The sequence below is a fragment of the Rosa rugosa genome, chromosome 2 (assembly GCF_958449725.1).
Source record: "Rosa rugosa chromosome 2, drRosRugo1.1, whole genome shotgun sequence".
NCBI lineage: Eukaryota > Viridiplantae > Streptophyta > Magnoliopsida > Rosales > Rosaceae > Rosa > Rosa rugosa.
This window is the reverse complement of record NC_084821.1, coordinates 24,297,584-24,325,080: the sequence shown is the minus strand read 5'-3', so window position 1 is coordinate 24,325,080 and position 27,497 is coordinate 24,297,584. Positions and strand designations below refer to the sequence as shown.

General features: G+C 42.5%; 1 pseudogene; it reads right to left on the bottom strand.

The window, feature by feature from the left end:
- The window catches only part of LOC133730568 (binding partner of ACD11 1-like), a 33,773-nt pseudogene extending 6,533 nt beyond the window's left edge, over positions 1–27,240 (bottom strand).
- Positions 27,241–27,497: the final 257 nt, after the last annotated feature.

Genomic DNA, 27,497 nt, shown 5'->3' with positions numbered 1-27,497 from the left:
CACATCCTTCCGGATTGTTTTAATCCATAAAGTGAACGCCTCAAACGAATGGAGAACGTGTTCCGTGGTCTAGAACTATTTGCATCGGGTATATTAAGTCCTTCAGGAACTTTTATGTATATATCTGTATCGTGATCCCCACAGAGATAAGCTGTGACCATATTCATAAGCTGCATATTCAGTTTTTCAGAAACTACCAAACTGATAAGGTAGCGGAACGTTATGACGTCCATTACGAGAGAATACGCCTCCTCGTAATCAATCACAGGGCGTTGAGAAAATTCTTGTGCCACTAGACGAGCCTTGTGTATCACAATCTCGTTTTTCTCATTACGCTTCCTTACAAATACCCATTTAAATCCTACAGGTTTAACATGGGGAGGTGTGGGAACGACAGGCCCAAACACCTTTCTCTTTGTCAAGGAATCTAATTCGACCTGGATTGCTTCTTTCCATTTTGGCCAGTCGTCTCTACGTTGACATTCATCAACGGAGCGAGGTTCGATGTCATCGCTCTTTATAATTTCGGTAGCTACTGCGAATACAAATATATCATCGATGATAATCTCATTCCGATTCCAGATCTCACTTAAGCATGCATAATTTACCGAGATTTCTCTATTCTCAGGAGTGGGTTTAGACGTTGGAGCGTCCCCCAACGTCGTCTCTTCTAGGACGGACCCATAATCCTGAATTATCTCGTGAGATGGATCAGTTGAGATTGCAATGTCTAGTGGATTCGTTGGTGCCAGTTTTACCCTCTTCCGGGGATAAAAATCCTTCGAACCTAGTGGTCTACCTCGCTTCTGGGCAGGGACAAGTGACTGGTTAGCCGCCATGGTCGTACCTCGTCCATCTGGGGCGACGCGTCCTACATGGACATCTATCCTTGCAGGCACATTTGCAGCAGGTATATGTGATCTCGTCACTTTAGCTAGATAAGAGAAAGTGTCTCTATAGATCTAAAATTGTCCGCACGTCAGTATTTTCATGCGGTTTGGGGATCAAGATGAGACATTGTGGGGACATTCCATGTTAATTCACGCCGTTCATCAGGAACGGTGACGTTCTTATCTCCCCCTAACGGCGGGAAGACTGTCTCATCAAAGTGACAATCCGCAAATCTAGCGGTAAAGAGATCGCCTGTCAAGGGCTCTAAAGAGCACATAATGGATGGGATTCATAATCGACATACACGCCCATCCTTTGTTGAGGACCCAATTTTGTACGTTGTGACGGCACAATTGGCACGCGGACTGCATACCCAAATGCGCGTAAGTGCGAAACATTAGGTTCGTACCCAGTCACCAACTGTATCGCGGAGTAAGGTTGGGTAGCAGTGGGCCTCAACGGGACCAACATAGCTGCATGCAAGATTGCATAGCCCCACGCAAAAACTAGAAGCTTGGTGCGCATTACCAAGATTCTATTTGCGAGACCATCTTGGGTGTGAACATAGGGAACTATATGTTCAGCATCAATCCCAAGGGATATGCAATAATCATCGAAAGACTTCGATGTAAACTCTCCGGTATTATCAAGTCTTATAGACTTTATGGGATAATCCGAGTGGTGAACCCTCAATTTCATGATCTGGGTGAGAGTTTAGCAAAAGCAGCGTTTTCTTGTGGACAATAGTGTAACATGTGATCACTTTGTCGATACATCAACCAAAACCATTAATATTTAACTGGTCCACATGGTGGTTCGATATATATGTCCACAAATTTCCCTTATTCTGTGCAGAAAAATGGTGGTGTATGTACTAGTCTTTGCATATGATGGTCTAGTATGGCATAGCGTGTCATTATATACAAGACCCTTATTCAGAAGGGGATGCATGCACCTGCGATGAATTGAGGATACGGTGCATCAGACTTTGACCTGGGTGTCCCAAACGGTCATGCCATAGCAAGTAGTTGCTTGAATTAGTTAGTTTCTAGCTAACAGATTCCAATTTCTCCAATGTACGCTTCTGGCCACACACTTGGAGGTTATGCAAAGATATTACACTCATTTTTCTCAGTGGTTTCAGCGTGATAACCGTTGGTTCGAATATCCTTAATACTCAATAACGCTCTTCTGGAACATGGAGAATATAATGTCTCATTAATGGTAGGTTCAGTACCATTGGACAACATATAGTGGGTTTTTCCATAACCCTCTATCAGGTTGGATTGGCCTGATACGGTTGTCACAGAGGTATGAATAGACAATAAGTTTGAAAAATATCTCCGATCTGGGAGTATGGTGTGCGTAATAGCACTTTTAACCAGACAACAAACTTCCCCACAAAATATGCCTATTCATTTATTTAATTCAATGGATCACATGTATGAATAAGTTTATTGAATTAAATATATTCGAACATAACCACATTTCTATAATCCAAAATAATTGAAAACATAAATCACCAAAATCTGAAGATGTTTCATTCATTAAGATGAAATAGATATGGCACAAGGGGCCAATTATACCTATGTCTTCGAGTTCTAATCCTCGGTATGTTCAGTAACTGCCTGAAAATCCGTGATCTCTAGTGTGGAATCGATAGAAAATTACCCTTTAATAAAGTTGGTATTTCGAGTTCCGCGACCGGCGTAATACTCATCTATTGCTTAGGCTATCGCATAACAGGTGCGGGACCAGCAGTCAATTCCTCCACATTGATAACAAAGATCATGCTGATTCTGGTGGCAGCGGGCCGGACCAGTGTTCCTTTCAACTCGGGCTTGCTGAGTTATGGCATCATGGTTCCTACCACGTGGGCCTTGGCCACGTGGAGCCTGATTACATGGCCTCTTGGGCTTTGGCCAAGTGGCAGACGGCCATATGGGCTACTTTCGTTCTGCCAATCATGTCTTGCTTCAAGCAAGAAAATGGTCATCTGATGGTGAAAGTGCTCTTCTAGAGCTACCCAAAGATTCTGTGTATCCTCTTCATCGGATACTCAACTTGGAGTGTTTTCTCCATATGATTCCTTTGAAAATTATGGCACTCATATTAAAAGCCTCAATGACGACATTGTTAGCATTGATTGTTGATCTCATCTTCTTTGCAATCAGATGAATTTTCACATCTTGAGTTCACTTTAGATAGTTTCTTCTGGAGACCTCCAAAGCAACAAGAGATTTAAAATTTCTTACAAGAAAGGAACAAATAATATTAGTGCTTTGGGTAATATCATCCATAAGCAAGTAATGAGAACTTCAGGTTCTATAACATGGTATGTGTTAACGTTAGTGATCCGTGGGGATCTCTAGTTAGCTTAAGTGAGAGAGAGAGAGAGAGAGAGAGAGAATGACACAAGCGAAGTATAGTGGTTCGCCTCCGCATGAGCGGGAGACTACGTCCACTTGAATGTTGTACTAGTGTGTGTTGAGCCTTGCGGCCTAACATGATTACAAAGTATGTAATGGAATGAATGGTGTTTAAGTGGGAGGAGTCATTCCTTTTATAGATGAAGGAATGCCCTTCCTTTACTTATTCTTCGATGTGGGACAAGTTTCCACATACTTCTAGTCTATTTAACATGTAGAAAGCTATGTTGTGGTGGCATATTGGCAAGGGCGGGAAGGTGGCTTCCCGGTGGCGGATTTGCGACTTCCGGATACCGCCGCGTAGCCTGAACATAGGGCTACACGATGCATGTCTCGGTTGGGCCTTGCCATGTCTTGTGGATGTCCCAAAGTGGGTGTTACTTATGCTTGGTGACGTAGTAAATACTCCATATTATTGGAGGTATGTACAAGTCCCCGAAGTCCCCGAGTAAGAGTATCTTCTTGGTTGGGGAGTTCAAATCATGAAGTCATCAAGCATAAGTAACCGGGCGGTACGGAGCCCCTACAAGTCCCCGAACTCCGTAAGTAAGAAGGGACTCGTTTAATCCTGCACAATAAAAGACAATAAGACAGGCATATGTAGAATGCTTGTTGCATTGGGCAACAAATGTGAGTTGCATTGATATGCGTTGGCATATATAAACGTATGAGGTGCGTGATACATGTTGATGTATACACGCGAATGGCGTCGAGTACGATCGATTATGACGTACAAACTTGAGAACGCGTATGGCCGTGTGAGCATATGGATTGCATATGATAAATGGAAGTTGTATGAGCGCTGCGAAGGTAAGCGTTTGTTTGGTTGTCGTTTGTATTAATGGAACGCGAAAAGAATTTGATTTGTCGCGGGCGACAAATGGTAGAAAAATTCCATGTTCCATTAACGTGTGGTGGGATGAGCGGAAGCTCAATGGGATGCCGGGAAGGCATGAGCGGGAAGCTCAATGGGGTGCCGGGAAGGCATGAGCGGAAGCTCGTGAGCGGAAGCTCAATGGGGTGCCGGGAAGGCATGAGCGGAAGCTCAAGGGTTGCCGGGAAGGCATGAGCGGAAGCTCAAGGGTTGCCGGGAAGGCATGAGCGGGAAGCTCGTGAGCGGAAGCTCAATGGGGTGCCGGGAAGGCATGAGCGGGAAGCTCGTGAGCGGAAGCTCAATGGGGTGCCGGGAAGGCATGAGCGGAAGCTCAAGGGTTGCCGGGAAGGCATGAGCGGGAAGCTCGTGAGCGGAAGCTCAATGGGGTGCCGAGAAGGCATGAGCGGGAAGCTCGTGAGCGGAAGCTCAATGGGGTGCCGGGAAGGCATGAGCGGGAAGCTCAAGGGTTGGGCCCCTGCTAGGCCCGCTAGAGAGTCCCCGACTCCCCAGCCATGTTTGTTGAGGGGGAGCTGCACGGAGCAGAGGGTGTTGGGAAGCGATCCCAATCTTTGGTACCCAAGCGTCGGGGTTAACTGCCGGATCAATGGCTGCCGTAGGCTGTGTTAACTAGTCCCTTGCTGCCGGATCAATGGCTATTATGAGGCGTTGCCTGACCGCTTGGCGGTTTTAGTCGTAGACCGTGGATGTGTAAAGTATGTATTTGCATGAAAAAATGACAAACACATAGAGCAAGCATGTACAAGTAGTAAAGTGGCCAAGAACATGTCGTAGGCATGCGTAAGGGTCATGGAGACATGAAGCATGGCATAGGCATGGCAATAGCTCTAGTTGTATAAGCGCAAGAGATAAGATATAGTGACTTATCTTATGCCGATTTGGAGCGAGTTGGAGGAGAAATTGGTGTAGGTACCCAAATCATGTTGGAGTTGTCCAAGCACGACGCTCCATTGCTTTGGCGAAGCACCGTAGTAAGAGGCTCGATAATTGAGGCGGTGCTCGGCGATTGAATCTCTTTAACATATGGTAAATGATTAGCGATTTTTTCATATTAATGAACCGACCGGTAAGTAAAATTGATTATTTGCATGCACTCGGGCAGGTAAAAGCATGAGAAATGTTGCATTTAAAGTAATAGGAGTATGATTACATTTATCATATAAAATGGGAGATGGTCGTATAAAAGTGAAATGATGATTGATAAGGCATAGAATGATCATATGCCTAGGAGGAGGTTGGGTACAATGCAATTGTACACATATAAGGTAGCACAGTACGTGTGTACAAAATATAATGATTTGATTTAGCATAGTTGCCTGGCATGGTATAATTTTTAATTACCATAAAGGTGTACATTTAGAATGATTTATGTATGAGGCATAAGTTTATGTTTACAATGATGCAGCGATATATTGACATAGGAAGTGATCAACCAAATATTAGATTTGCATTGATAGCTGCATATGTAAGAGACAAGTGTATTATGCATTTGCTACGTGGTACCATACCTTGAGCACAGCAGACCATGAAAGAAGGGAAACATGACATGTGGCGGGTAAGCTAGCAACTCTATTGAATCGTTGTGCCAACATATGCATCGGTCAAGTAATGTGGCAGTGATGATAGTATTGATGTGTCATGTATGTAGAGCATGCAGACTATAAAGCAAGGACACAACACATTGTGCTTTGGCAAAGTGGTAGGTGTATGTGTCGTGCAATTGAGGGGTGGCCTTAGATTAAGAGCCATGCATGTGCTAACAAAAGCTTAATTAGTTGTACGAAGCACGTGGTGCAATAGGAGTATAAGCAAAGCTTGAAATAGTGAAAGAAAAACTTAACTTTTGCAATTATGAAGGGGCAGACGAGTTGCTGCAGTCCCTGGGCAGTCGATGAACTTGATCTCACAATTGATTTCAGCGGCGATTGCGAAGAAGACCGAGAAGAGAAAATCTGGTGAGTACCGGTGGATGAACTTTCCAGTGCTCGGTGGAAACAGAGACTTGGAGATGAGCGGAGACTTGGTGTTGGTGATAGCGGTGATCGCTGCTGGAGCTAGCGCTGTATTGCCGCTGGAGCAAGAGCTGCGTCATGGGGACTTGGGTGAGTTACCGGAGGTGCAGCAAGGCTTGGGGGAAGGCTCGCCGACTGAAGACTCGCCGGCGGAAGGTTCGCTGGCAGAAGGACTCGCGTCACCGCTGGTTGTGAAGCTGGGTTTTTGTTTGTTGTTTTTTTTTTTTTTTTGTTTATCAGCGGAGCAAGTGGTGGCGGAGGTTTGGGCCAGCGGAGGAAGCTATCCGGCGGAGCTAGTGGTGGCGGAGGTTTGCCGCTGGTGGTCAAGAGTGGCGAAGTCGGGCGGAACGGATCCGCTGGCCATGGCTGCTGGCATAGCGAAGGTGAAGCGCAGCGGGGGAATCTGGTCCAGTGGGCGGTGGTGTGACGCCGGTGATATCCAGCGGAGGATGAAGTCCGGCGGCAAACCTTCAGGGTTTCCGCCGCTGGGCATAGCTAGCGGGGGTGTTCCGCTCATGAAGATTGGTGGAGGTGGAGCTGCAGGCCCAAGGTTCGACGGCGCTGCTGGATGTAGAAGGGCGAAGGTGATGATACCATGACCGGAGTCGCCGCGGAGCGTCGCCGGACTTGAGGTGATGCCAGCGGAGGTAGCGCAGGTGGGCGGAACGTCGAGGTGGGCGGAACCCGGAGCTCAGCGGGTATTCGCAGCAGGCCTGAGTGCAGCGGGGAATGGGCTCTGTCGCTGACGGAGTTCGGCGGAACTCGGAGCTGGCGAAGGATCCGATCTCGGCGGAGGATCCGAGCTCGGCGGAGCCTGGAGCTGGCGGAGGTGGTTTGGCCAGGAAGTAGCTGCCAGGGAGAAGGGCCGCTGAAGAAGTGTGGCGGTGGAGCCTTGCCGGCGGTGATATGCAGAGCTGCAGAGGGAGACTAGCAGGGGTAAGCTAGCGGAGCTGCAGAGGCTGGGTGCTTGACTGGCGGAGCGGAGGATGCAGCGAAGAAGGAGAGCTGGCGGAGCAATTGTCTGGCGGGAAATTTAAGAACTGGATGGGTGCCCAGAGAAGCTTTCTGGGTGTCCAGAGCAAATTTGCCGCCACTCTTCTTCTTCTTTTTTTTTTTTTTTTTTCAGTCCAGCGTTGACTAAGTGAATAGTCAGCGTTGACCAAAAGTTGATCAAGCCTTGATGGGCGTTGACTGGCTCCGCCGGGCGTTGACCACGTGTTGACCAGCCCGCAAGGTGCAAATTTCTGCACACTCTACTCTAGTTGCCGCCAAGAAACATTAATTCAAACATAAACTCAAAAAAGGAAGGAATTTCTTCAAGCTCCGCTAAGCAGACTTAGCTCACGGTAGGTGACGAAGCCAATTGTTGGCTTCCCACAGACGGCGCCAATGTTAACGTTAGTGATCCGTGGGGATCTCTAGTTAGCTTAAGTGAGAGAGAGAGAGAGAGAGAGAGAGAATGACACAAGCGAAGTATAGTGGTTCGCCTCCGCATGAGCGGGAGACTACGTCCACTTGAATGTTGTACTAGTGTGTGTTGAGCCTTGCGGCCTAACATGATTACAAAGTATGTAATGGAATGAATGGTGTTTAAGTGGGAGGAGGCATTCCTTTTATAGATGAAGGAATGCCCTTCCTCTACTTATTCTTCGATGTGGGACAAGTTTCCACATACTTCTAGTCTATTTAACATGTAGAAAGCTATGTTGTGGTGGCATCTTGGCAAGGGCGGGAAGGTGGCTTCCCGGTGGCGGATTTGCGACTTCCGGATACCGCCGCGTAGCCTGAACATAGGGCTACACGATGCATGTCTCGGTTGGGCCTTGCCATGTCTTGTGGATGTCCCAAAGTGGGTGTTACTTATGCTTGGTGACGTAGTAAATACTCCATATTATTGGAGGTATGTACAGTATGAAAAATCGGATTAGACATGTAAAATCTACTGGTTTTATCGTGTGGTGAATTTATGAAGGAAACTTCAAGTTTCTTAAACGGCATTATCGAAACTACAAGTTCGATATATGTATGAACTACTGGTTCATTTAGAACTTCTAGTTCATTAGGTACCTGCATTTTCTACACATATATTCTAGTGCAAAAATTTAGACAAGTAACACAATAACATTGAATTGAGCAAATTGAAATAATCTCACAAATTGGATAAATAAAAATCACAAATCAATTGAGATATTAATTGCATGCTAGTAATATAACATATTAATTATCACACAATTATGTGAATAAATGCTTCTGGCAATTAGTTACACATATTAAATATGGTGAATCTATTTACAATATCAAATCATTTTTCCTTTTATTTGATTCTGCTGGACCAAAGGAGTGGGCTTGATAGTGAAGCCTATCGGGCTTAGTCTGCGGGCTTGTGACCCGGCCTTTCATGCGTAATTCAAATGGTGTGTGAGGCCTGCTCGGCTACTAGGTCCCGCAGAGGGAGAGTGGGCCTACTGGGCTCAAGCTGGTCTGCCAAGGAATGAAAAGTTATTATTCAACCCTTTTGGTAACTCCAATTAAATACGACCAGGTAAGAGTATGAGGTTTGGGTGGAGCGAGGCTCTCTTAAGTACACAGCCTCATTGTATCTTGCCTAGACATCGCATCGAATTAGGTGCGCCTACTTGGAAAGATTCATAACCTTTCAATGTTATCGAAACTACGGGTTCGATACGTGTGAACTTCTGGTTCAATATTTATGTATGAACTTCTGGTTCATTAAGTACCTGAGAAATTGGGTTCAAATCCCATTAATGCTTCTGGCATTTCATATAAATAAATTGGGCAAATGCTTCTGGCATAATGTTTATGTAATAATCGGGTAATAATTTAGCCCATAATGCTTCTAGCATAAGGAATTATAATGGCATAATTCAAATTTGTTAAACCAAAAATTAAGCCCATAATTCTTCTATCATAATTCACGCAATAATTCAGAATTGTCTCAATGTGATAATGAAGTGATTGTGGTAATGAGCATAAATTACTATGGTAATTGCTTTGGATAAAATCAATCAAAAACAAAACACGGATTGATCAATCACCAATTAATTGGCCTCAAATCTGCTTCTGGCAGAATTAATACTAAATAGTGTTAACACATACTAACTTGCCATAGTGGTACAGCGGACAACATGTTGAGTTGGTACCTATTTTAGCTGGGTTCGAATCCCAGCAACTGCACAATCTGTTTTTTTTTCTTTCTTTTTTCTTTCTTGTTGAATTGATGTTACTGATATTGATTTTCTACTACTGGACCAAGTACTACAGATATATAGTTGCAGTCCATAAATTTTTCTCTTTTCTTTTCCAATCAAACAATCCAAAACATGAACATATATATATATATATATATATATATATATATATATATATATATATATATATATATATATATATATATTCCAAATAATCAGAATTTAGGGTTCATGCATCATGGAGGATTTTTCATGTTCAATCAATAGGCTCAATAAGCATGAATATAAAATTAGGTTTTGGAAAACATTACTTGATGAAGAGCGGATGAATCTTCAGTTTATATGTGCAGAACTGAGAAGGTTGTCTTCTCAGCCAATCCAAGAGCTATTTGCCTCTTCTGGACAGCTCCCACTTCGAATGGTGTACAGGTCTCAAAATGACTCCAATGGGGCTGAAATTTGGAGGGCAGATAGAAGAGGCAGAGATGAACAACTTTGATGAAGGAAAGATTTTGATCTGAGGTCCCGATCAAGAGGTTTCGGGGCGTGCAAACAGGCTGCAGCAGGGGGGGTTTTTCCTGGCTAGGGCTTGGGTTAGAGTTTTCGTGCTGATAACGTGTTGTAAAACTATAGTAAACGAATTTGAGAGAGAGAGAGTATAGACGTAGAGAATAGAATGTGTGTATTCATCTCACCATGAGGTGGTTTATATAGGAGTACATGATGTATACAAATAGGCAACGTTTAATAGCAACATCAATTACTCCTATTCACAATCCTATCAATCACTAATCTACAGTGAAAGGCATATATGACTCTCCATCTATTTACATGATATTAGCCATAATTATTTACAACAAGCGTGGAATTCTTTACAATTTTCTTAGTTATTTCCTTTAAAAAGTCAGTTTTAACTTTGTTTTCTTTTTAGGTAGTTCGTGAAGTGATTCAAGAGAAATAGAAGCTTAAAGGGAGCAACGAAGCCATGGATCATGAAGTACTGATGCATAGGACTAAGTTTGATTAACCTTTTAGCCGGAAATTACAAGGGAATTCCACGGAAATCATTGTGCAAAACAGTTGCTGCAAAGCAGAAAACTGCAGTTTCAGAATCAGCTTTCTGGGAACGGTTTTGAGGAGGAATTCTTGCATTCTTCCAGCTGTAGCTTTGCAGAAAGGGTTAGTGATCCTTGAATACATGATGTTTTACTTCAACAAGAGCTAAATAACGGGTAAAAATCGTCAACGAGGAAGCAGGAAATCAAATTCAAAGTAGGCTTCCCGATAAGGCAGAAACTGTCAGCTTTTCACGAAGCTTTTTGGGAGATCTTTTCCGGCGACTTAATTGAAGTTTTTCCAGAAGGTTGTTGATCAATCTAGAATATGTGATGTCATATAGCACGTGGGAGTCAAGAACCATCCAGAAACTTGGCAAAACGAAGTCGTTCCTTGTCCAAGACGGAAGCTTCAGAGACAAAAATTGAATCCTAGTTAAAACAGGGCATTTTGGCCGAGACTCAATTTCTTGTGCGTTTTTGGAAGTTTGTTGATGCTGAAAATTACAAGGAGAGTCCTAGAATAATTCCACAAGATTATGGAAAGATTACCAAGGCTTGAAAATCATTTAATTGTGCACCAATTAAAGGAATCCTCAAGCAACTAGGGGAGGCTTTCAAAGCAGAGTTGGAGAAGGAAACTTGGGCTGTGCTCCTCATAAATATAAAGCTTCTGCAAACGTGATAAAAGACGACGCTTTTTCACCTTCTCTTCTATCTCTCTTTCTTATTCATCCGCCATCATCTTTTTCTTCTTTTTCTCTATTTGTTTTATTTTGGTTTTCAAAACAATGTGTAACTAACATTCTTTTTGTTAGGGGCGAGGTTTGAAGCCTCAATTATGTAGAACATATGTTTGTTTAAATCTAGTTTCTTGATCTTTGGTGTGAATTGGTTGTTTATTTCTGCTTGATTGAAAACTTTTATGTGTTTATGTTCTTTGGGTCAACACTTAGGATATATGCATGTAATTGGAGCTAGGTTTAGAAAATAATTCACCTAATCGTCTTGTTTTCTAATCCACAAGTATGCAAGGCTTTGGACAAAAGCTAATGTTTTAAACAACTAGAAGAGCATCCTAGGTAGGCGTTCCACACTAGACTGCAACTCTATAACCAATCGTTTCCATGAGATCTTAATGCTTCAAATGTGTTGACACTATATGTGTTGTTGATAGGATAGCGTTCTATACCTTGATTGCATATTTGATAGGCTTAGCTATTGTGCGTTCACATAGACTAAGTAATTAGGGAAACATAAATAAGGGACATGATCTGCTCCGACTTATTTCTTGGTTGGTTTCTGTTCACACCTTAGTAATTGAAACTAGGTTAACTTAACATTATTTGAAAGTAATTGGTGGTGGATTTCGAAGTCTCTACATGTTCTCCATCTTATTTTCTCAAAATCAAAAATCAAATTCGTTTTCCTTTTATTTTCGTTAAAAACCAAAAACCCCAAAATATTGTTCTTGCTTAGGATTGCAGAGCCCCTTTCTATCCCCTTCTGTTTCCTGCCATATTTTTCTCTCTTTTCTACTATTTGACGTTTTTGTTTTGTTTAGTTTCAGATTTTATTTGTTTGATTTGTGTTTTAGTTAGTTTAAATTAGTTTTTTTTTTTTTTGTGTGATTAATTTGTTACCCTCAATCCCCGGCTTAATTTGTTACCCTCAATCCCCGGCTTGAACGATCATTGCTTACTCTATATTGCTAACGACTACATCTTGCAGGGTTAAGTTGAGCGTCTATTTTGGGCGTATCATCTACCATGGGTATGTGGAAGGGGGGTGTTGAGCAGTGGCTTGGCAAGCCTTATATCCGGGTTGGGTTTGAGATCTAGATTGAGGCAGGGCGAGTCTTGGATGGAGGTGGTAGATTGTGGCTTTCGCTAGTGGACCAGCGACGACTGTGGTGGTGGAGGCCTGTCTCCGATGTGTGGCGGATATGGTGGCGTGATGGTGCAGCGGTGACCTCGGGCTAGGTTTGCGGGTTGGGTCTTTGATGCCTTAACCTTCTGAGCCTGGGCTTTGCTTTTGGACACAGTTTGGTCAATGGGCCATGTTGGATCTGCTTTTAATTTTCATGTTTTATGTTATTTTCTATTTGTAGGAAGTGGCTTTATGCCGGCAATAAGTCCCTACCTTATTGTGGTAAGCCGACGTGGGCTTTGTCCCGGTATGCACACTCAGTGTGTCTTGTCTGGCCTAGCGAGGCAGTGAGCTATTTGCAGGATCAAATGGATGCAACCTCCTAGGGGTAGGATGAAACACAGTGTCGCTGGATTTGTTTCCGTGCGGCAACATTTGTTTCCTCCTGAGCTATTCGTAATTATGCTTCTTCAGAATAAAGTTATCTTTCCGGTATGTTACCGCTTTGTCAAAGCAAATAGAGAAGCCAGACATGCACTCTTTGCTAGTTGTGCTTGTTAGAATACATAGATTTAATGGAGAATCCTGGTATTATTCCAGGATGTTCTCTTTATGCTTATTGTAATCTGGGGTTCAGGCACTATGTCCCTCCCTTGTATTCTGTAGTTTCATTAATCAAGGTTTGAGGGTAGCCACACCAGCTTCCTTTCAAAAAAAAAAAAAAAGATCCCAAACATATTTCAAAAGGTCGGGCATAGCTTAGCTAACACTTTTGCCAACCTTGATGTTGATCATTTAGGTAATCGGGTACTACTTCACTAAGTTGCCTTCTTTTGCTGGCAACTTATACAAGGCGTCATTTAGTTGCATTTGCAATTTTGCCTTGTTATCAAATCGCTTAATCTTGGTTGCATTGCTTTCATTTGTGTTCTTCCATCTGCTGGTGCAAACAAAAATGATATTTCACAAATCTTTACTGTATATGTTTCTATTGCTTCTTATGGGCAAGGTTTTATGTTCACATAGTGACTGTGTATAAATAAGATGTAATGATTTTTTTTTTTTTTAACAAACCCAAATAGGGCGACTATCATTCATCTAAAGCCAGAAAGGGCCATTACATATCCTTCCTCTATCATCATGGGGTAGACAAAGAGTTTGTGGTAGTAGCACAGTGATACATAGATTAGGTCCAATCATTTGACGGTTTCATGCTCAGAAAGGGAGCCTATAGACTATTGACTATTGACTACTACATAGTAAATAGGTAGAGTACACTAGACTCGATGACGCTCACTAAAACCTAGAAGCATAGCTCCCTAACATAGTAGGGAATTATTTTAATCAAAAGACTAAACTAAACAGCTAAAGGCCCAAAACCCCTAGCCCAAATTAAAGGCCCACTGGGGTAGCTCAAAGGAGAAATCCCAAACTCCCAAGGCCCAAATAGGATCTAGAGCAAGGCCCAAACATCATCATCTGTATGCGTCTGCCCGTGCAGCGCCGTGCGCCGCTACCAATCTGCCATAATCGCGCCGCGCCGACCACGCCCGAACCAAGCCTCACCATCCCGACGCGCGACGCACCACCGCACTTGGCCTACTTCGTCGCGCACCCCTCCAGAGTCCGAAGTCGCTGCTCCACCTCCAGATCTTCACCGCAACATAGCTCCTCAGAACCACGCCGCCGCTCCCCATCGGAACCCCACCGCCATCTAGATATGCAGAGCCCACGCCGAAGCCAGCCCCCGTGCACAACACAAACCATACCCAGAGATTTCATTGGGAACTTACCTCTGCCACCCGTCCAAAGCCTGGAGATTCAACGCCTCCTCTCAGACCTCCCCGAGCAAATAGCAACTCCCATCCGGAAGTAGCCCATTAGCGGCGAGGCAAACCCTCACCGATCCCGAGCGCCGCCGGACGAGCAAAATTCTCAAAACCTAGGTTTTTGGGTGCTCCGGGTTTTTTGGAGCTCTGTCAATGATGGGTTTTAGGGATTCAGCAATAAGATGTAATGATTGAGGAAATTCTACAATACTTTAATATATGATATACATACGATTAACATTTTTTAAATTCAATTACTTAAACGATAACCTATTTTTAATAAGGGTTTTTGTCCATTTACCCCATTTCTAGGGATTTTTTTTCCTACTTACCCCATTAAGTTTTTTCAATTCTCTCTTACCCAAAACACTCTAAGGAGGTATTCCCTAATACCCCATTAAGGTTTTTTTTTTTGTTTTTTTTTTTTTTAATACCATTTTACCCTCACCCCTTTATTATTTAGAGAGAGAGAGAGAGAGAGAGAGAGAGAGAGAGAGAGAGAGAAACCATATGAGACTTCACCGAAGCCGGTCATCGGCTGCCGGAGTCCGTCACCGACCGCCGGAATCCGGCCAACTTTCACAGGAATCCGGTCACCGACCGCTACCCATCGGAATTTTCTGAAAACACCTATTTCCCCAAATAGACGTCTATTGCCTCCCAATAGAGGGAGGGGCAATAGAGCTCTATTGCCCCCCAATAGACGTCTATTGGCCCCAATAGTCTACTGCCACCTAATAGACGTCTACTGCCCCCCAATAGACGTTTCAATTACCGAAATGGGAACTAATTTTCTTAAAATTACACAAACAAAACTTTGACTAAAGAAAAAAAACGAGAGATTACATCAAGTTAAAACGTCTATTACCCCCTAATAGACGTCTATTTCTCCCTAATAGACCTCTATTGCCTCCCAATACAACTTTTTTTTTTTCATTTTTCTTTCCTTCTGGCCTTCTGTCCCATTTTACCCAAAAAAAGAGTGATATGGGCACCGAGATAATGCTTTGGGCACCCAACCGTCGATAATGCCAAACACAGGTTGCTCACATACACTGTACAATCCCATATTCACCAATTATCACCCACTCGATTTCTCCTGAAATGTCACAAACACACCACCAAAAAATCACATATCAGGAGGACAGAATCAACGGTGGAGACATGGGTCGCCAGAAGGAACTAGAGAGAGAAAATGGAGCTTTTTACAGCCTTTATTGGTCTGTAAGAGAGACAGAGAGAGAGGTCTGGTAACTCTGATGTGGTGCAGGTATGGCAGAGATCGAGAGTGGGGTCCGACCTGAGAGTGAGTTAGGGATCGAGTGGCAGTTCCGAAGAAGAAGACGACGACGACGACGAGGACGATTGGTTTGGCGTGGTTGGGGTTGCAGCTGTGCATCGGTGAATGGACTTACTCGTTCGAATTCGAGCGGATGATGGTGACGGAGCCGAGGACGGCATCGCCGTGGCAGTATCGGAGAGGCGAAAGCTTCTGGAGCAAGAGATCGTCACCGTTCAGTCACTGAAGCCTTGGGTCTTCTTGTTCCGGATGCGAATCAGAGTCACCGGTTTCCCATGGATCAATTGCTTCATGGTGTTTGCAGAGAGAGAGAGAGAGGCGTTTTGGTTTCATAGAGAAGGGGAGAGAGTCTGGAGAGAGAGACAGTGAGGAGAGAGAGATCGAAGGGAGGAGAGAAATAGAGAGTGGTAGTAGTTGTAGTTATTTAATTAGGAAGTGGGCAGAATAGTCATTTCAATTTAAATTGTGTTAGTGAGAATAAAAATTTGTTGATGAGGTAAGTGAGATAATTTTGGTTCATTTTGGTGCTTTTAGTCAAGAACCCTTTTAAAGGCCTATTTACTTTGATGAGGACTATTACACGTAAGGATATGGTATGTTAACTTTTCTCATACATATCATGTAATAGTTGAAGGTAGCTCTTGCCTATTCAGCTACAAACACCTTTTTTTTTTCTTTTTTTTTTTAAGAATCCAAAAAAAAAAAAGAAAAAAAAAAAAATTTAATCCAAAAAGAGCAGTGTCATTTATCTTTTTGGGGACTGGATGATGAAACACCCAAGTTGATGTGCATGTACATAAATTTGATAGAGACGGCGTCTCTCTTGCTCACCTAACTTCTTTGAGGATGCCAAAATGTCACAAGCAAAAAGCCCTGCAAGTGGTTCTTCTTAACCAATATGGTGGCGCTATTCTGGTTGGCTGCACTTTTTGTTCAGCTAAATTCAATTGGAATTGGACACTACTAGTAGTCCAAGATGTAGACTTCTGCAAATTGTTTGAGGTGGAAAACTGGAAATGTACACTTCCAAGTCTCATTTAGCAGACTTCTTAAAACTAAATTTGTATGTACTGATAGGTCTTATTAAGCCCCGAACAACGACTACTTTGATTCACGTTTATGTGGCCCAGTTTGGGATAACACAATTATAGAGGCTTTCAACTAAAGTCTCACTCTCATTATAGTACTATAGTGATTGTGATTAGTCGGAAACTCTTCTTTGCTGAAAAAAAAAAAAGAATGAATAAGGTACCTAGATGCATTGTCCATTTGTTCAATTATTGGTCAACTTAATTATGTGGTTCCTGATGCATGGATGGAATACTCTTTGTTTTATTCAGATGCAAGAGGGGTGGCAAAGATGTAGGGATATGTGTTCTAACTTATAGATGCAAGAGGGGTGACATATGAAACTCAAGTTGTAGATGTAGGGATATGTGTTCTAACTTATATGATTCTTTGCTATCACTAGGTGATAGAGATATCTTTAATTTGCACCGACGGAAACGAATCAACGATGTTACTTATTTTTTAACTTGGTTTATCCTTTTCTACATCTACTTATTAATCTTATTGATCCTTCTTTGAGATCTTCTCTATAAACACTCAAGAACTAGTTAGTGATTACTTGATTAATAAAACTTGGAATATTTCTAAACTTTCTAATGTTTTGTCTTCTCATATTATTCAAAATATTTCTTTCATCACGTTACGTATCTATGATTACTATGATGAATTCATTTGGGGTCCAATTGGTAATAGAAAATTTACTATTAAACCAGCGGATTAATCTCTGGGCCTATGAATCATTTGGGATACCGCAAACAATCTGAAAAGTGGGTGTTAAAATAAATCAGTTTTTGATTTACAAAACCAACATATTCCTATACACTCAAACTAAATTACAAAATTTTATGTGGAAACTGAATCTGCCCCAAATTAGGTAAAATAAATTTGGTTGGCAAATGATTGGAAAAATACTAAAAACTAAAGATCAAATTTATTCTAGCAATATTATTGATAGCAAATGCCCCTTCTGTCAAACTGATTTAGAAATCATGGATTATCTCTTCATTCATTGTCCCTTTAGTAGACAAGTTTGGAACTTATTTTCACCCAATTTACAACCTATTAACCAGCATGACTCCTATATTACTTGGCTGAACACAAACCATAATTCAAGATCTCAAGATAAAAGAACTGTTTTGGAACCAATTTTACTTCTGAATTATAACTTGGTTTGTAAGGAATAACTTATTTTTTAAAAATATTAAGGATTCTCTAGCAAAAATTATTTTACTTATGCTTCAATATTCCATAATTATAAGCAAGAAAATAAACCTTCCATTAATTACCAGGAAGAAAAAATCTCAAAAACTTATTAGATGAATTCTACCTTTTGAAAAATATATCAAAATGAATTTTCATGCCTACCGAACTCCCTTCTTTTAATAAATGGGTTACACATTAATTTCGTGTGAGCAAACTGACATGCAAATGACCCGCATTTTAATTGTGTGGATTTCGAGTCATATTATTGGATGATGTTAGAATCAATAGCCCTAGTTTTAAATGATCATTCAGCTGCATCTAGCTTAATTTTCAGAGATCATTGATAACACCTAACCCACTACCCAGGAGTGAGGATGTATTTTCTTTATAGTATTTTAAGGCACCCTGGCACACTAAATTCAGAACAGGTATGATCAAATAGATAATTGTCCAGTGCATCTCAACCAATTATAGCGTTATGAGTTATAATTCGACCAAAAACTTTAATGTTCTAAGTGCTGGCCAAAAGTGAATCCAGGATACAATATGTGATCATAATCTTTCCTTAGAACTTGGTCTAAACAAAAAACTCACAGAACCAAGGATTCAATCTGTGTAAGAATTCATACATATGGTTCAAAATGCGGAATGATCGAGTTTTTTGTATAACAATTTAACCTGCAAGGTTAATGTGTCGATAAAAATTTATAAGCATAAAATTCTCGTGCTTGTCATGAACGCAGCAACTTAATCAATCATATGATTTTCAGCAAAAATAATAGACATTGTACATGACAAAACTTAATTACTCATGTAAGAACCATCACATAAACAAGACATTCTTTTAAGATCTCTAGAAGCATATGGCCTGCTCTGATATCACATGTAAAACTGAATATGTAGATACCTCTACTAGCAAGCTAGTTTGCTATCTCACCAAGCATAAGTAACACTCTCTTAGTGGGCCCACAAGACATGGTGGGACCCGACCACGATATACATCTCATACCTCGACACTCAAGTTACGCCACGATAGTCGGAGGCGGCCAATACATCGCCGGGAAGCAACCTTCCCGGCCTTGCCAAGTTACCTTCACAAACATGCTTTCTAAGACTAGAATAGTGGTTTTGCATCACATCTAAGAAAATGTAAATGAGAGGGGTTCCCTTACCTATAAAAGGGACCCCTCCTCACACTTAGAAGCCATGCCATTACAACACACTTTGTAATCCTCTTGGGCCGCAAGGCCCAAACACTAGTACAACATTTCAAGTGGACGTAGTCTCCCGCTAAGGCGGGAGACGAACCACTATACTTCTTGTGTCTTCTCTCTCTCACTCTCTCTCTCTCTTTAACATTAATTAGAGACTTTGGTTTCTAACATTAATAGAATAAATGATCTTAAGTCATACACTTACAGCGTAGGCTATGAAAATACCTACACGGCTTGCTCTGCTAGGGTTGGGGGAGTGCCGTCCTTGGCCTCTCTGTATCTTTCTCCACTCTCAATGGAGAACTATTCAGGTATCGTCTTCGGTGTCGGCTATTTCGCATATGACATCTGTCGTGCCCTGTATCAGGTCTGGGTTTGCATCTTGGTATGTGGTCACTTCATCTTCTCCAATCCACTCTGACCCTGCTTCTGTTCAGTGGGGACACGCAGAGGCTACGCTGCTTTACCGGATCAGGTTGGCACCTAGAGTCTGGCGTCTTCGGCCAATCTGAGCACGTCTGAAATCGACGTCGTGCGGTTTTGGTTTGGTGGCGGGGTGGACGAGTGAGCTCTATTTCAACCCAGTTCCCCGGTGCGCTGGAGCGGCGGCTGTTGCCTGTCTTCGCTGCATCCTAGATCGAGGTGGTGATCAGGCAACAGAAGATGAGCGAAGCAGGGTCAGGGGTCTGGGCGGGCTCTGCGTTTCGGTCGGTGACATTGGGGGCAGCAGGTGGCTTCGTCTTGGTGGGACCGAGATGATCTTTCTCTAGCCAAGGGAGGCGGAGCAGCAGACGGGATCGACGTTAGGGATGGTCGGGGTGCCCAGAGAGATCTCGGGTGCCCAAAGGAGAATTATGTGGGCCTGGGCCTCTTCTTTGTTGGATTGGTCAAGTAGGGTTTTTGGTTGGGCCTTCCTTCCTGGGGATTTGCAATTGGTGTATGAGCCCAATGTTGTTAGGGTTCGCATCTGGGATCCAGGAGATTGTTTATGGGTTCAATATTTTTTGGCATTTTGGAATGGGTTTTTCGGCTACTCAGGTAGAAGATTGCTCTCTATTCGACGTATTATTTTGCATGGAGTAGGCAAGGTCGGTCACACTACCGCCGGTTACCTTGATAGAATGTTACCCTCTATTGGACGTATATCTTTGTGTGGAAGTATGGTCGACCATACTATTGGTACCGTTTTACATAGCCCGGATTCTGTCCGGTGCTTCATCAAATGCTTAAGTGCATCACTTAATCTTCTTATTAGGTTTTATTTCCGATGCTTTGTTGTATCTAATATTGTTATTGTTATTTCATATTTCGATGTAGTTTCTACATCTATAAGTTGTAATATTTCTTATTGTTATTATCAATAAAGTGGTTGACTATTACTCTAAAAAAAAAAAAATCATACACTTACAAGAGATACATAACATATATATATATATATATGCTTTGCTTATTGTACAAAATAATCGTGTACCTGAGACAACGATTCTTCTTGTAGTTGATGTCGAGTCTAGGAAACTTGATGTCGAATCCATGGAACTTTTACTCTCTCCAAAATCCGTATACACTCTCTAAATGGGGTAGATTGTTTCGTGTGTCTTTTGTGAAAGCAGGGACCCTGAATATATAGTGGTCAGATATCAATAAAGGGCTAATTCTCCTATGCTGCTACTTCTCCTATGTATTGGAGTGATAGGGTCCCTAGTGAGGCTTCTAGAGCCTTAATTTTGTATCACTAGCGTACTCTTCCTTCAAATGCCAGATTGATCGATAGAGAATCAATATGCATGCGCGCATGTATAATTATTTTTTTTTGGCAATTGCATGTATAATATATTAGTTAGAACGCACACGTCTCATCATATATGCTTAGAAAGTCTAAACTTGGCACAACATCACCATCTACATAATGTTGCCAGATAATACCAAACTTAATGAGATGCATGCATAAAGGCTAATCACTCATTGTAATCGAAAAGAGAAAAGAGAAAAGAAAAAAAAAAGACTAATCAATCATTAAAGAAAAAGAAAATCCGCGTGCTTAAGTAATAGGGCTAAATGATGTGGACTTTCACTACATTTCTCAATCAATTTCATCTAATCTTCTCATTTGTTATGTAAAATTTACAAATAAGTCAGAATAAAAAAAATTATTATCTAATAAGTCATTTTCGATCATACAGGTGCCGGCTACTTATGACTAGACCTGTAAATGGATCGAATTTTGATCCACACCCGCTCCGGATCCGTGGCTATTGGACCGGTTTGGATTGAAAATTTTGATCCATTGATCTGTTAATGATCCGAATCCGTTAATTCGTTTATTTAACGGATCAAATACGGATTTAGGTCGATCTGATCCGTTAATGATCCGATCTGTTTTCATAATAATAAAATATTATTTTTTATTAATACATTATTTTTATTTTTTAAATATAAAATATAATCTAATACAATTTTTTGCAAAAACCTAAGGATGGTTTTCATAAACAAAGTCCATCAGTCCATCACCAAGAAGCATTATTGATAAAGGCTTTGTTTAGTTTACCAAAAATCTAAGAAGGTTGTAGAAGCACAATTAATCTCATACACATCTCTAGACGTCTATCTCTTAATTTATTGGGTGTAGGGAATATTTTAATAATGTAATTCTACTTTCGGTGATACTCTTCATGTTCTTTTAATGTTTTATTAATATTTTATGAGGTATCATGATATAAATTTAATAATATTATTTAAATTTTAAAAGTATTTAAAATTATAAACGGATCGGATTAGCGGATCGGGTATTCGTTAATCCGGCCGATATGAATTTGGATCGAGCTATCAATGATCTGTCGGGTTAACGGAGCGGGTTCGAGTTGAATTTTTTTAATTAATAAACGAATTTGGATTTAGGTCAATCTGCTCCAAATCCGATCCATTTACAGGTCTACTTATGACTAAAGAATAAATTTTCAGTTTAATATTGTTAACGTTAGTGACCGAGGGGTCTCTAGTTAGCTTAATTAAGTGAGAGAGAGAGAGAGAGATTGACACAAGATGTATAGTGGTTCGCCTCCGCATGAGCGGGAGACTACGTCCACTTGAAAGCTTATACTAGTGTGTGTTGAGCCTTGCGGCCTAACAAGTTTACAAGAGATGTAATGGAATGTGTTGAGTTGTGGGAGGAGGCATTCCTTTTATAAGTCAAGGAAGCCATCTCCTCTACTTGTTCTTCGATGTGGGACAAGCAACCATACAATTCTAGCTAGTTCAAGAAGCATGTAGAAAGCCATGTTGTGGAGGCATCTTGGCAAGGGCGGGAAGGTGGCTTCCCGGTGGCGGATTTGCGACTTCCGGATACCGCCGCGTAGCCTGAACATAGGGCTACACGATGCATGTCTCGGTTGGGCCTTGCCATGTCTTGTGGATGTCCCATAGTGGGTGTTAATTATGCTTGGTGAAATAGCAAATACTCCATATTGTTGGAGGTATGTACAAGTCCCCGAAGTCCCCAAGTAAGAGGAGCTTCTTGGTTGGGGAGTTATACACATGATGTCACCAAGGATAAGTAACCGGGCGGTACGGAGCCCCTACAAGTCCCCGAACTCCGTAAGCAAGAAGGGACTCGTTAACCTGCACAACAAAGACAAAAAATAGGCATATGTAGAATGCTTGTTGCATTGGTTACTGTTCGTATTAATGGAATGCGAAAAGAATTCGATTTGTAGTGAGCAACAAATGGTAGAAGAATTCAATATTCCATTAATGTGTATGAACATGTAAAATAGTGGTAGTTGTATATGTGGATCTTATGGCCATATAACACGCACAATAGATAGTGGCAAGTGTAATGGGTGTCCAAAGTAATTTTGTGGGAGTAGTCCCGGTGACATAGAATGAAGCGTTTGTGAACTTGGGGCTTAAGTAAAACATGTTGGACTTGATCGAGCAAGTTGGGTTGTTCGAGCAAGTTGGGTGTAGTTGAGTGTGTAGGCGCTGTGCGAGCATGCGAGGCGTGGCCCAAGCGCAAGTCGTGGCCATACTCGATACCCAAGCGAGTCGTAACCCGAGCAAGTCGTTTATCCTAGCATGTTTTAGTAAGTCGTAAGTGTCACAAGCTTCTAGATGAGTGTCACATATTTATTTAATTGAGTTGCAATTAAAATAGAAGCATGGTATATGTGCATAGCATGTACTTGTAGTAAAGTTGCTAATAACATGTTGTAGGCATGCCTAAGTGTTATAGAGACATGTATAGTCATGGCAAAGGCTCTAATTGCAAGAGCGTAAGAGATAAGATATAGTGACTTATCTTATGCCGAGTTGGAGGCTAGCGGAGTTTGGCCGAGCGTGACGGTCCATTGTTCCGACGAAACATCATAGTAGAAAGCTAATGATTTCTCCTTAACATAAGAGAAATGATTAGTAATCAATCCATGTAGTTTAATTGATTAAACATGTGTATATTAATCATGGGTAAGATATAGAAATGAAACAAATGTACTATATTACTGTGTAACATCCGCTAGTGGATATTTGCACGGGATGATGCTTGACCATGTATACTTGGTATGATAATTGGTATCTATGTATACCACGTAATTGGTATCACTGGCTAGACAATGTGATAAGGACAATTGATGAAATCATGCGATAAGTAACCAAGTACGTGTACCTGTTATGCTTGACATGTGTGCCTTCTAATGTGAATTTCAAAGTGGCCATGAGATGAGTTTGCATATACATGGGTAGACCTTGTAAACATGTGTGGATGAAAGGTACACTCTGTCAAAGTATGCATGAGTACTGAAACTTAGCCGCCAGTTGACGCTGACAACCAACTCACATGCAGGCACGTGAATGACTTAAACAAAAAGCATGTGCATACCTGGCACAGTTCTGTGTGTACAGAATAAAGAGATAAGAAGTACTTATCGTGATAGTTGCAAATGAACTCAGTGCAGCAACCAGATCTTCGAATCAAAGTGATAGCTGGACCTGATAGCTGGCTCTGCCCGAGCGGTAAATCGTAGCAGAGAAGCTCGGCGGAGGTTGCCCAGTCGCTGGCGGAGGAGCTCAGGGGAGCTGGTGCACGGCGCTGAGGTGATCGGCGGAGAGATGACCGAAAGGAGGTCAGTGGTGCTTCAGCGGGTGTATAGGCCGGCGGAGCGGAGGAGTTGGGCGGAGCGGAACCGCTGACCTTGACGGAGTTGGGCGGAGCGGAACCGCTGACCTTGACGGAGTTGGGCGGAGCGGAGCCGCTGACCTTGACGGAGTTGGGCGGAGCGGAACCGCTGACCATGGGAGATTATTGAATAAGCTTGGCAGCTGGACCGAAGAGGATGGGATGGTCTCAGCGGAGATGCCCAGTGCCGGCTGTGTGTGGTCGGCGGGGGAAGCTCGTCCAGCGGAGGAAGAAGTCCGGCAGAATTCGGAGCTCAGCGGGTTTTCGCAGCAGGCCTGAGTTCAGCGGGGAATGGGCTCTGTCGCTGACGGAGTTCGGCGGAACTCGGAGCTGGCGGAGGATCCGAGCTCGGCGGAGCTTGGATCTGGCAGTGTTGGCTTGGCCGGGAAGTAGCTGCCAGGGAGAAGTGCCGCTGAAGAAGTGTGGTGGTAGAGCTTTTCCGGCGGTGAAACTCAGCGGAACCTGCTGTCAGCGGGGTTTGTCCGCGAAGTTTCTGGTCATCGGAGCTTTCAGCGGAAACACGGAGGTCTTGAAAATATTGCCCGCGCGCTCGGTTGAGCTTGGCGGTTGCTGACCGCTAGCCCCAATACTGCTGGGCCGATGGCAGTTAGGAGTTGTGCGAGCAAAGTTTTACGTGGTCGTTGCCAGAGTGAACGCTGGTCACTGGGTGTCGCTGACAGAGATTGGCGGAGGCCCTCGTCTAGGAAATTTTAACCTTTTGGCAGTGCTCTGCCTGGCGGAGCAATGAGCCAAGGACAAGGCTGGGTGCCCAGAGCATATTTCTGGGTGTCCAGAGAAGTTTGGCGGCAAATTTAATTTGTTTTTTTTTTGAGGTTCAGCGTTGACCGGACCCTATGGGCGTTGACCGCCTCCGCCGGGCGTTGACCAGCCCCGCCGGGCGTTGACTGACTCCGCCAGGCGTTGACTGACTCCGCCGGGCGTTGACCGACCCCTATTTGATGTTGAATGATAGTTGACTCGACACTTTCGGGTCGAAGTTCGTGGTAAGTGACGAAGCCTTTGTGTTGGCTTCCCACAGACGGCGCCAATGTTAACGTTAGTGACCGAGGGGTCTCTAGTTAGCTTAATTAAGTGAGAGAGAGAGAGAGAGATTGACACAAGATGTATAGTGGTTCGCCTCCGCATGAGCGGGAGACTACGTCCACTTGAAAGCTTATACTAGTGTGTGTTGAGCCTTGCGGCCTAACAAGTTTACAAGAGATGTAATGGAATGTGTTGAGTTGTGGGAGGAGGCATTCCTTTTATAAGTCAAGGAAGCCATCTCCTCTACTTGTTCTTCGATGTGGGACAAGCAACCATACAATTCTAGCTAGTTCAAGAAGCATGTAGAAAGCCATGTTGTGGAGGCATCTTGGCAAGGGCGGGAAGGTGGCTTCCCGGTGGCGGATTTGCGACTTCCGGATACCGCCGCGTAGCCTGAACATAGGGCTACACGATGCATGTCTCGGTTGGGCCTTGCCATGTCTTGTGGATGTCCCAAAGTGGGTGTTAATTATGCTTGGTGAGATAGCAAATACTCCATATTGTTGGAGGTATGTACAAATATAAAGATTGATAAATTGAATCGCTGAAACCAACAAAAGAATGAAGAATTGACAATAATTAAAGAGGAGAGAGGGAGGGGGAGGAGTTGAAGGCCCCAAGTTGAGAAATATACTCTATTAATTTTTTTTTAAATAAAGAAATTTATCATAAATCAGAAACCGAATAGAGTTTTTTTTTTTTTTTTTTTTGAAGAATAGATGATTTCATTACTTATTCATGACCAGAAAGCACGTACATTAGATATTGTCTTATACCAAAATCATAAATGGCACGAGCCGCCAGCAAGCAAAAGACAGGTATCCCTCATTGCAAACAAAATGAGCGCACTTATTCAAGCCTAAAAAACAAAAGCACTCAACCCTTACAACATAACTCCCACAAATAGTAAACTAGTCGCCTAGAGACCTCAATTGGTATACAACTAGTGATAGGGGTCATTATGGGCCAATCCTACCTTAAATTTTAGGGCTTAGGGTCGGGCCGGGCCGGGCCAAGTCAAAGTCAACAAAATTTAGGACCGGATAGGGTCGGATTAGGGTTTAAATATGCTAACATTTACCCACCACAAAGGCTCGAGCCACTAGGGCCGTAAGGGCCGGTCTTCTGAATGGGGTCGAAATGGGCCTAAAAGGGCCTTAATCTATTTAACAAAAAAAAAAACATTATTTTTATTTTTTTTATCTTAAAATGTGACTCAATGGTTATATAGGTAATATAAGACTCATTGTTTTTTGTTGATCATATTTAATATATATACATATATGTAAATATTGGAATTAACTTATAAGTTATAGCATTTATAAATATTAGTTAAGGTGGTTATATTCAATTAATTATCTCTCAAAATTAATTGTTGTTTAACAAAGGAAACAAAAATTAAAGAAAATAAAACTTAGGAAATCAATTACAAAAAAAAAAGAGATAAGTTGTATGTTGTAGAAAAAAAAGAAACATATTTAAAAAATAGAAAAAATAAAAAAATTATTAGGGCTTAATTGGGTAGGCTTAAAAGGCCGGGCCAGGCTTCATTTGCATGGTCCATACCCTATCCTATTTAAAAAAAGGTCGAGCTTCAGCCCTATAAGCCAGGCGGGCTTAAGGCCGAAGGGCCAAATGATGACCCCTAACTGATACTAAGAGTTAAGCTGATAAAGACCAAAATCTAGTTGAAAGGCAAGCTAGATAACAAAGAAAAAATTCTTTGCACTTAAGGGCCTAATTCAAGAAGACCAACAAACCTAACCAAAGACAAGCCCAACCAGCCAAAACCCAACCCACTCGAGCTAGACCGGAACACTAACGAAGGAGCAAACCAGAGATGCAGCACCGACACCATCGCCTTCGTCCCCAAATGACTACAAAGCTGCCACCACCGATGAAAGGAAGCCCCCCATCAGCGTACCTGTCATCACCCAACCATGGCGTTCTGCACAGAACCACCACCAAAAGCGGATCCAGGAGCAAGTTACGAAAGACCAATTGACCACCCCTACAACCACCAACAGGAGCACAGCACGTAACCGCCCACCCAACCATCATCTAACTTAAAAGCAACCGACCTCCTCGATCTCCACTAGCCAAATGAAGTCCGAAATAGATCAACAGGTTCGACTGCTTTTGCTGTGACCTCGTCCTTGACCAAGCCTACCGATCTCAATGAATTACGCCGACTAGATGCTCGTCCGGCAACGACGTCCAAGGACGCCACTCCGAACGGAGCCTGGATTGAATTTCAGAAGCGCGTGCGGCTCGTATGAAGTAGGAAGGCTAGGGTTTTAGAAAAAAAGTTTCGA